The following is a 6000-nucleotide window of genomic DNA, read 5'->3' as shown; positions in this document are numbered from 1 at the left end:
TGATGCGCGCCATCCAGCGAGGCACCCATTGCGCTTGCTTATTAGTTGAGCGGCGCGGCGAGTCGGTTGCCTGGTAGATGTCTTTTATTGGGAGCCAAAGCCACGATTCCGTTCAAACCGATGCAAAAGGAATGGATACGTTCTGGCCCGCGTGTTGTGCGTCTTTCACATCCCGCACTTCATGCTTGCAGCTAAAGCGACTGAGAGAAACAGAAAGCCAGTTTCTGCCACTCCTGTACAAAAACAAACGCCTGAGCAGGAAGAATGAAGAACTCTCGCTGGTGCTGTGTCGCCTTGAAAACAAAGTGCGCTTTGTCACCCAGGAGAACGAGGAGATGGCAAGCTTGGTAAGTCGACGCGGACAACGGCGGCGTGCCAACAGAGTCCACTGCATTTGTGTTCCACAGAGAAGGCCTAGTTCGCTCAATGACCTGGACCGCGGTTGCGGCCAGCAGGACGGTGAAATGGAGTTCCTTCAAGTTGTGGAGCAGCGGCACATCATCGACGACTTGTCCAAGGTCTTCAGGCAGGCGACTCGGTGCACGTACGGCAGCGCCGCGCTCGCTCGCTGTCGCCAGGAAACCTTTTCCGTCCAAAGCTTGGCCGGCGGCCGCCATCCAAAAAATTGGCCCCTTAAATTCCGACCTTTCAAGCAGGAGCATTGTGCGCACGCGTTTGAACACGCTTTAGACTTGTTTTGCCGTTTTCAGCAGCTCAAAGCTCCCGTTTTGTCAGCGCCTTTGCCACTCGCTGTGCGCTGAAAACGACGGACTTGCCCGGCTGCTCAGCCCGTCAACCATGAGCCGCGAGCGCGACGTCGTTGTCCGTAGGCAGCTAGTGGCAAAATGCACCCTGTTAGAGTTGCGCTCGCTCCAACTTATTTTGCAAGAACCACACGGGAGACAAGTAAGTTCTTTTGGACACCTGCAGGTGGAGAGTCCATCCGTTGTACGAATGAAGTCTGACTCTCGGCTCCTGCACGAGCATTTTAATTAAGAGAAACAGGGTGGGTGTAAGAGTGGATTGAATAGAGGAAGCCCTTGACCTCTAGTCAAAACATAGCAAGGGGTGTTTTACGACTTTGTGTCGGAAGGGATAAGCGATAGGGATAAATAAGGGATAAATAATATTATTTATTACAGGTCGCAGTCAAAGTCAAAGCAACACAATGATACGATAAAGATAATCTGGAAAACCCTGACACACCCTGTAGTTGTCACTTTTGGAAAAGACGAGCGTCCCTCCAATCATCGCCGGTGACGTGCTTTTCAGGCTCTGGAGACAGGAGCTCATGTCAGAAATGTCATTGTGAATCGCTTTTGTTTCTGCGCCGGAGCCGTTCGTTCCCTTTGCATCCAAAGAATCTCAAAGGCGGATTATTTGTGTCGAGAGGAGAGAGATTTGCTGCTACGATACCGACGTCGAGAATCTCTGAGGAGGAACAAAGCGTGAGGTCCTGCAAGGTGAGTCTGTTTGTTTGCGGCTGCTTGGTGTTGCGCAAGATGAAATGGCCTTTTTCTCGCTATCGTTCCTCTCGTCGATTCATCGTGAGGTGTCGCTTCAGTTTGTTCAGAGAGATGTTTGCTTCCGCGCCCGCAGGTCATCGAAACATTTTACGGCTACGACGAAGACGTGTTGGTGGACTCGGACGGATCGTCCTTGTCTTTTCACACCGACAGAACCCCCGACACGGAACCCGAAGAGGTAGCCCGCCATTTCTGCCAGCGTATTGGCACCAAACATTCCTCTTCAGCCTGGAATCGGACTCGTCTTTGCGTCGCGGGTGCTTTGTCGCCGGTCTGACTGATTCTGGTACTAGTGCTGTGTTGCATTGGTGTGTGCATGAAGAGGCGGAGCTTCGCTACCGCCAGCTGACGCAAGAATATCAAGCGCTGCAACGAGCCTACGCTCTGCTAGCCCAGACCAGCGAAGGGGACTACGACGCCAAGAGCGTACACGGTAAGTAACACTCGTTGTGTTTAAGGAGATTTACGTTTAATTAATGTTTAATTTCATTCCTTTAGGTTCCACGGTGTTTGTTGGCTGCAAGTTTTCCACTGCAAGAAGAGGCTCGTATCATTGACCAGGAGCGAGCTACAATGGTGAGTAGCCATAACATTTATGTTAAACACTTCCTATTTCATGTCTAACAGTACTTGATTTAACAAATAACCATAAATAAATACAGTGTGGGCACTGAAGTTAACATATGTGATTATACTGCCTAATCTGTCACCGAGTAGATTGTTGCAAAGTAATATAAGATCCAAAGTTGTAATTCAGAATAGTTTTCAAAAGAAGGCCATTAGAATTATATACAAGTCTGATTACCCTGAACATAACAACAAGCTATTAATTAAATCACAAATTCTTCAATTCAAAGATTTGGTAGATTATCAGACAAATAATGTCTAACAGTAATTTGAGATTCTTTGGATGCAAAGGGAACGAACGGCTCCGGCGCAGAAACAAACGCGACTCACAATGACATTTCTGACATGAGCTCCTGTCTCCAGAGCCTGAAAAACACGTCACCGGCGATGATTGGAGGGACGCTCGTCTTTTCCAAAAGTGACAACTACAGGGTGTGTCAGGGTTTTCCAGATTATCTTTATCGTATCATTGTGTTGCTTTGACTTTGACTGCGACCTGTAATAAATAATATTATTTATCCCTTATTTATCCCTATCGCTTATCCCTTCCTACACAAAGTCGTAAAACACCCCTTGCTATGTTTTGACTAGAGGTCAAGGGCTTCCTCTATTCAATCCACTCTTACACCCACCCTGTTTCTCTTAATTAAAATGCTCGTGCAGGAGCCGAGAGTCAGACTTCATTCGTACAACGGATGGACTCTCCACCTGCAGGTGTCCAAAAGAACTTACTTGTCTCCCGTGTGGTTCTTGCAAAATAAGTTGGAGCGAGCGCAACTCTAACAGGGTGCATTTTGCCACTAGCTGCCTACGGACAATGACGTCGCGCTCGCGGCTCATGGTTGACGGGCTGAGCAGCCGGGCAAGTCCGTCGTTTTCAGCGCACAGCGAGTGGCAAAGGCGCTGACAAAACGGGAGCTTTGAGCTGCTGAAAACGGCAAAACAAGTCTAAAGCGTGTTCAAACGCGTGCGCACAATGCTCCTGCTTGAAAGGTCGGAATTTAAGGGGCCAATTTTTTGGATGGCGGCCGCCGGCCAAGCTTTGGACGGAAAAGGTTTCCTGGCGACAGCGAGCGAGCGCGGCGCTGCCGTACGTGCACCGAGTCGCCTGCCTGAAGACCTTGGACAAGTCGTCGATGATGTGCCGCTGCTCCACAACTTGAAGGAACTCCATTTCACCGTCCTGCTGGCCGCAACCGCGGTCCAGGTCATTGAGCGAACTAGGCCTTCTCTGTGGAACACAAATGCAGTGGACTCTGTTGGCACGCCGCCGTTGTCCGCGTCGACTTACCAAGCTTGCCATCTCCTCGTTCTCCTGGGTGACAAAGCGCACTTTGTTTTCAAGGCGACACAGCACCAGCGAGAGTTCTTCATTCTTCCTGCTCAGGCGTTTGTTTTTGTACAGGAGTGGCAGAAACTGGCTTTCTGTTTCTCTCAGTCGCTTTAGCTGCAAGCATGAAATGCGGGATGTGAAAGACGCACAACACGCGGGCCAGAACGTATCCATTCCTTTTGCATCGGTTTGAACGGAATCGTGGCTTTGGCTCCCAATAAAAGACATCTACCAGGCAACCGACTCGCCGCGCCGCTCAACTAATAAGCAAGCGCAATGGGTGCCTCGCTGGATGGCGCGCATCAAACGTAGCGCAAACCTTCAAGCGTGCCGTCAATAAATTACCAGTTCATTGCGCTCTTCAGAAAGCAGGGCGTTTCGATCCTCCAGTTTCCTGATGACTGCGCTGAGCTCAGCGATTTTCAGATGAAACCGTCGCGTGTCCCGATCCTCCTGAGACTGAAAACGCCCCGCAACACACACACACAAGCACTCGTTCAAAGTTCAAAACTGTTTTTGTGCTACCTTCCTCCAGCAACGAACTAAGTCATGCGTACTGCAAGTGTGTGATGAGGTGGCTTACGCAATGAAGAGGATTGCTAGTAGCGGCGTTGACCCCACTTCCAGGGTAGTTTAGGCCCGCCCTTTGGGAATCCCTCAGGGCAGCGATCTGCTGCTCGGCAGCCTGAGTCTGCAGCTGAAGGCGGTGGACGTGGCCGGCCCCAGGGCTTCATCCAAAACACTAACCGCTCTGTCTTTCAGCTTGATCTCATCCGTCTGGATGTACAAACGGGGAGCGCTCAGGCAGGCGGGCAAACTCATTTGCCAGAATTGTGACAAAAACAAAGAGAGCAACCGGCCAATTTTTTTCTTGAATCGACTAGAACACCTTTGCTGTGACAAAAGCGAAGCGAGCAACCGGACATTTTCTTCTTGTGAAATAGAATAGAATAGAATGCCTTAGGTGTCATTGCACTGCAGGTATACAACGAAATTGGGAACATAGCCACGCACCGCGCATCTGATCAGTCCTACCAGTCGGCGGATCTCCCTCTCGCAGTCTCTCTTGGTTCGGCTCAGCTCCTCCCGATGCTGGTGATGAGCCGATCGGAGCTCGGCCGCTCGGGACTGCCAGGCCTGCTGGGCCGCTGCCAGGGCTTCTTCCGCGCTCCTGGTGGAGGCGACACCGCTCGGTCTCCCGACACCGCCGCGTCTCCTCCACCTCCGCCAGCAAAGCGCCCCCCCTCCTCACCTGAGCAGACATTGCGCCACACCGGGCCGTTGAGACCGCAACGGAGCGCCGCGACGCTTACTGGGGACAAGCTACACAATACGGTAGCGGCCGCATCGAAGCCCGACGTGGCGTGCGGATAGTCAGACACGGATAGAGCGGATCACCTTGTCCATGGAGCCGTCCCTCAGGCTGAGGACCAAGGCATTCAGTCGCTGGATCTCTCCATCTTTGATTTTGATCACTCTCATCAGCTCCATTTCATGCTGCCGCAGTAATGTCTCCCTGGTAATGGCTAACTCTTTCTGCTTCTCCTCATGGAGTTTGCTTTTGAGTTCCGTCATGGCGGCGGTGGCACGGTGGTGCTCCGCCCGCAGGTCCTGACTTCTCTCTCTCTCCAGACAGCTGACCTGACATGACTTAGACTTAGACTTAGACAAACTTTATTGTCATCTTGTCTGCACATGGTGCATACAAAACGAAATTCCGTTGCATACGTCTTACAACAAAGTAGTGATATTGCAGTTGAATAGAAGTAACATATCCTATGAAAATATATATATATACATATACTATATATATATATATATATATTAAAAATAAGTATAAAGTGCAGCAGTGATAATTATGCAATAGTGCAAGTACAGTATTCAAGAGTGTGCAGAGGAATGCTAAACCATGTATTAAACTTCTATTTAAAGGGTTTATACAAGTTCAGTAAAGTTGGTAGTGCGAGATAGTGCAAGATAGAGGTCCGTAGTGTCATAAAGTACAGTTCTGTGAATGTGTGATGCAGAGTTCAGTTTAGAGCTCAACAGTTCTAGTGTTCAACAGTCTGATGACAGCAGGGAAAAAGCTGTTGCAGAACCTGGTGGACCTGCAGCGGATGCTGCAAACCTCTTCCCAGAGGGCAGCAGGGAGAACAGTCCATGGTGGGGGTGTGATGGGTCATTGATGATGTTACGGGCACGGGACATGCAGTGCTGAGATGAAATGTCCTGAATGGAGGGAAGAGGAGCCCCTATGATCCTCTCTGCTGTCCTCACCACTCTCCTCACGTTCTTCCAATCGGAGGCGGTGCAGCCTCCACACCACACAGAGAGACAGCTTGTCAGAATGCTCTCTATGGTGCTCCTGTAGAACGTCCTCATGATGGGTGGGGGCAGGTGGGCTCTCCTCATCCTCCGCAGGAAGTACAAGCGCTTCTGTGCCCTCTTGACCAGTGCCGTAGTGTTCATAGTCCAGGTGAGGTCTTCTGTGATGTGGACCCCCAGGAATTTGGT

General features: G+C 50.5%; 1 long non-coding RNA gene across 3 annotated transcripts; it reads left to right on the top strand.

Moving 5' to 3' along the window:
* Positions 1 to 304: 304 nt before the first annotated feature.
* Positions 305 to 2107, top strand: LOC148385869 (uncharacterized). Of its 3 annotated transcripts, none has more exons than XR_015863177.1 (5): positions 305 to 347; positions 1393 to 1463; positions 1600 to 1704; positions 1849 to 1959; positions 2025 to 2107. It is a non-coding gene; the product is annotated as an uncharacterized LOC148385869 (long non-coding RNA). The 3 variants fall into 3 exon arrangements; XR_015863176.1 differs by lacking the exon at positions 305 to 347 and adding an exon at positions 393 to 1308; XR_015863178.1 differs by lacking the exon at positions 305 to 347 and adding an exon at positions 452 to 518.
* The last annotated feature ends 3893 nt before the right edge of the window (positions 2108 to 6000 follow it).

This window comes from Syngnathus floridae, chromosome 15 (assembly GCF_059516105.1).
Source record: "Syngnathus floridae isolate MCC-2025c chromosome 15, RoL_Sflo_1.0, whole genome shotgun sequence".
NCBI lineage: Eukaryota > Metazoa > Chordata > Actinopteri > Syngnathiformes > Syngnathidae > Syngnathus > Syngnathus floridae.
Note: the sequence above shows the minus strand (reverse complement) of the source record. Positions and strands in the feature narration are given on the sequence as shown.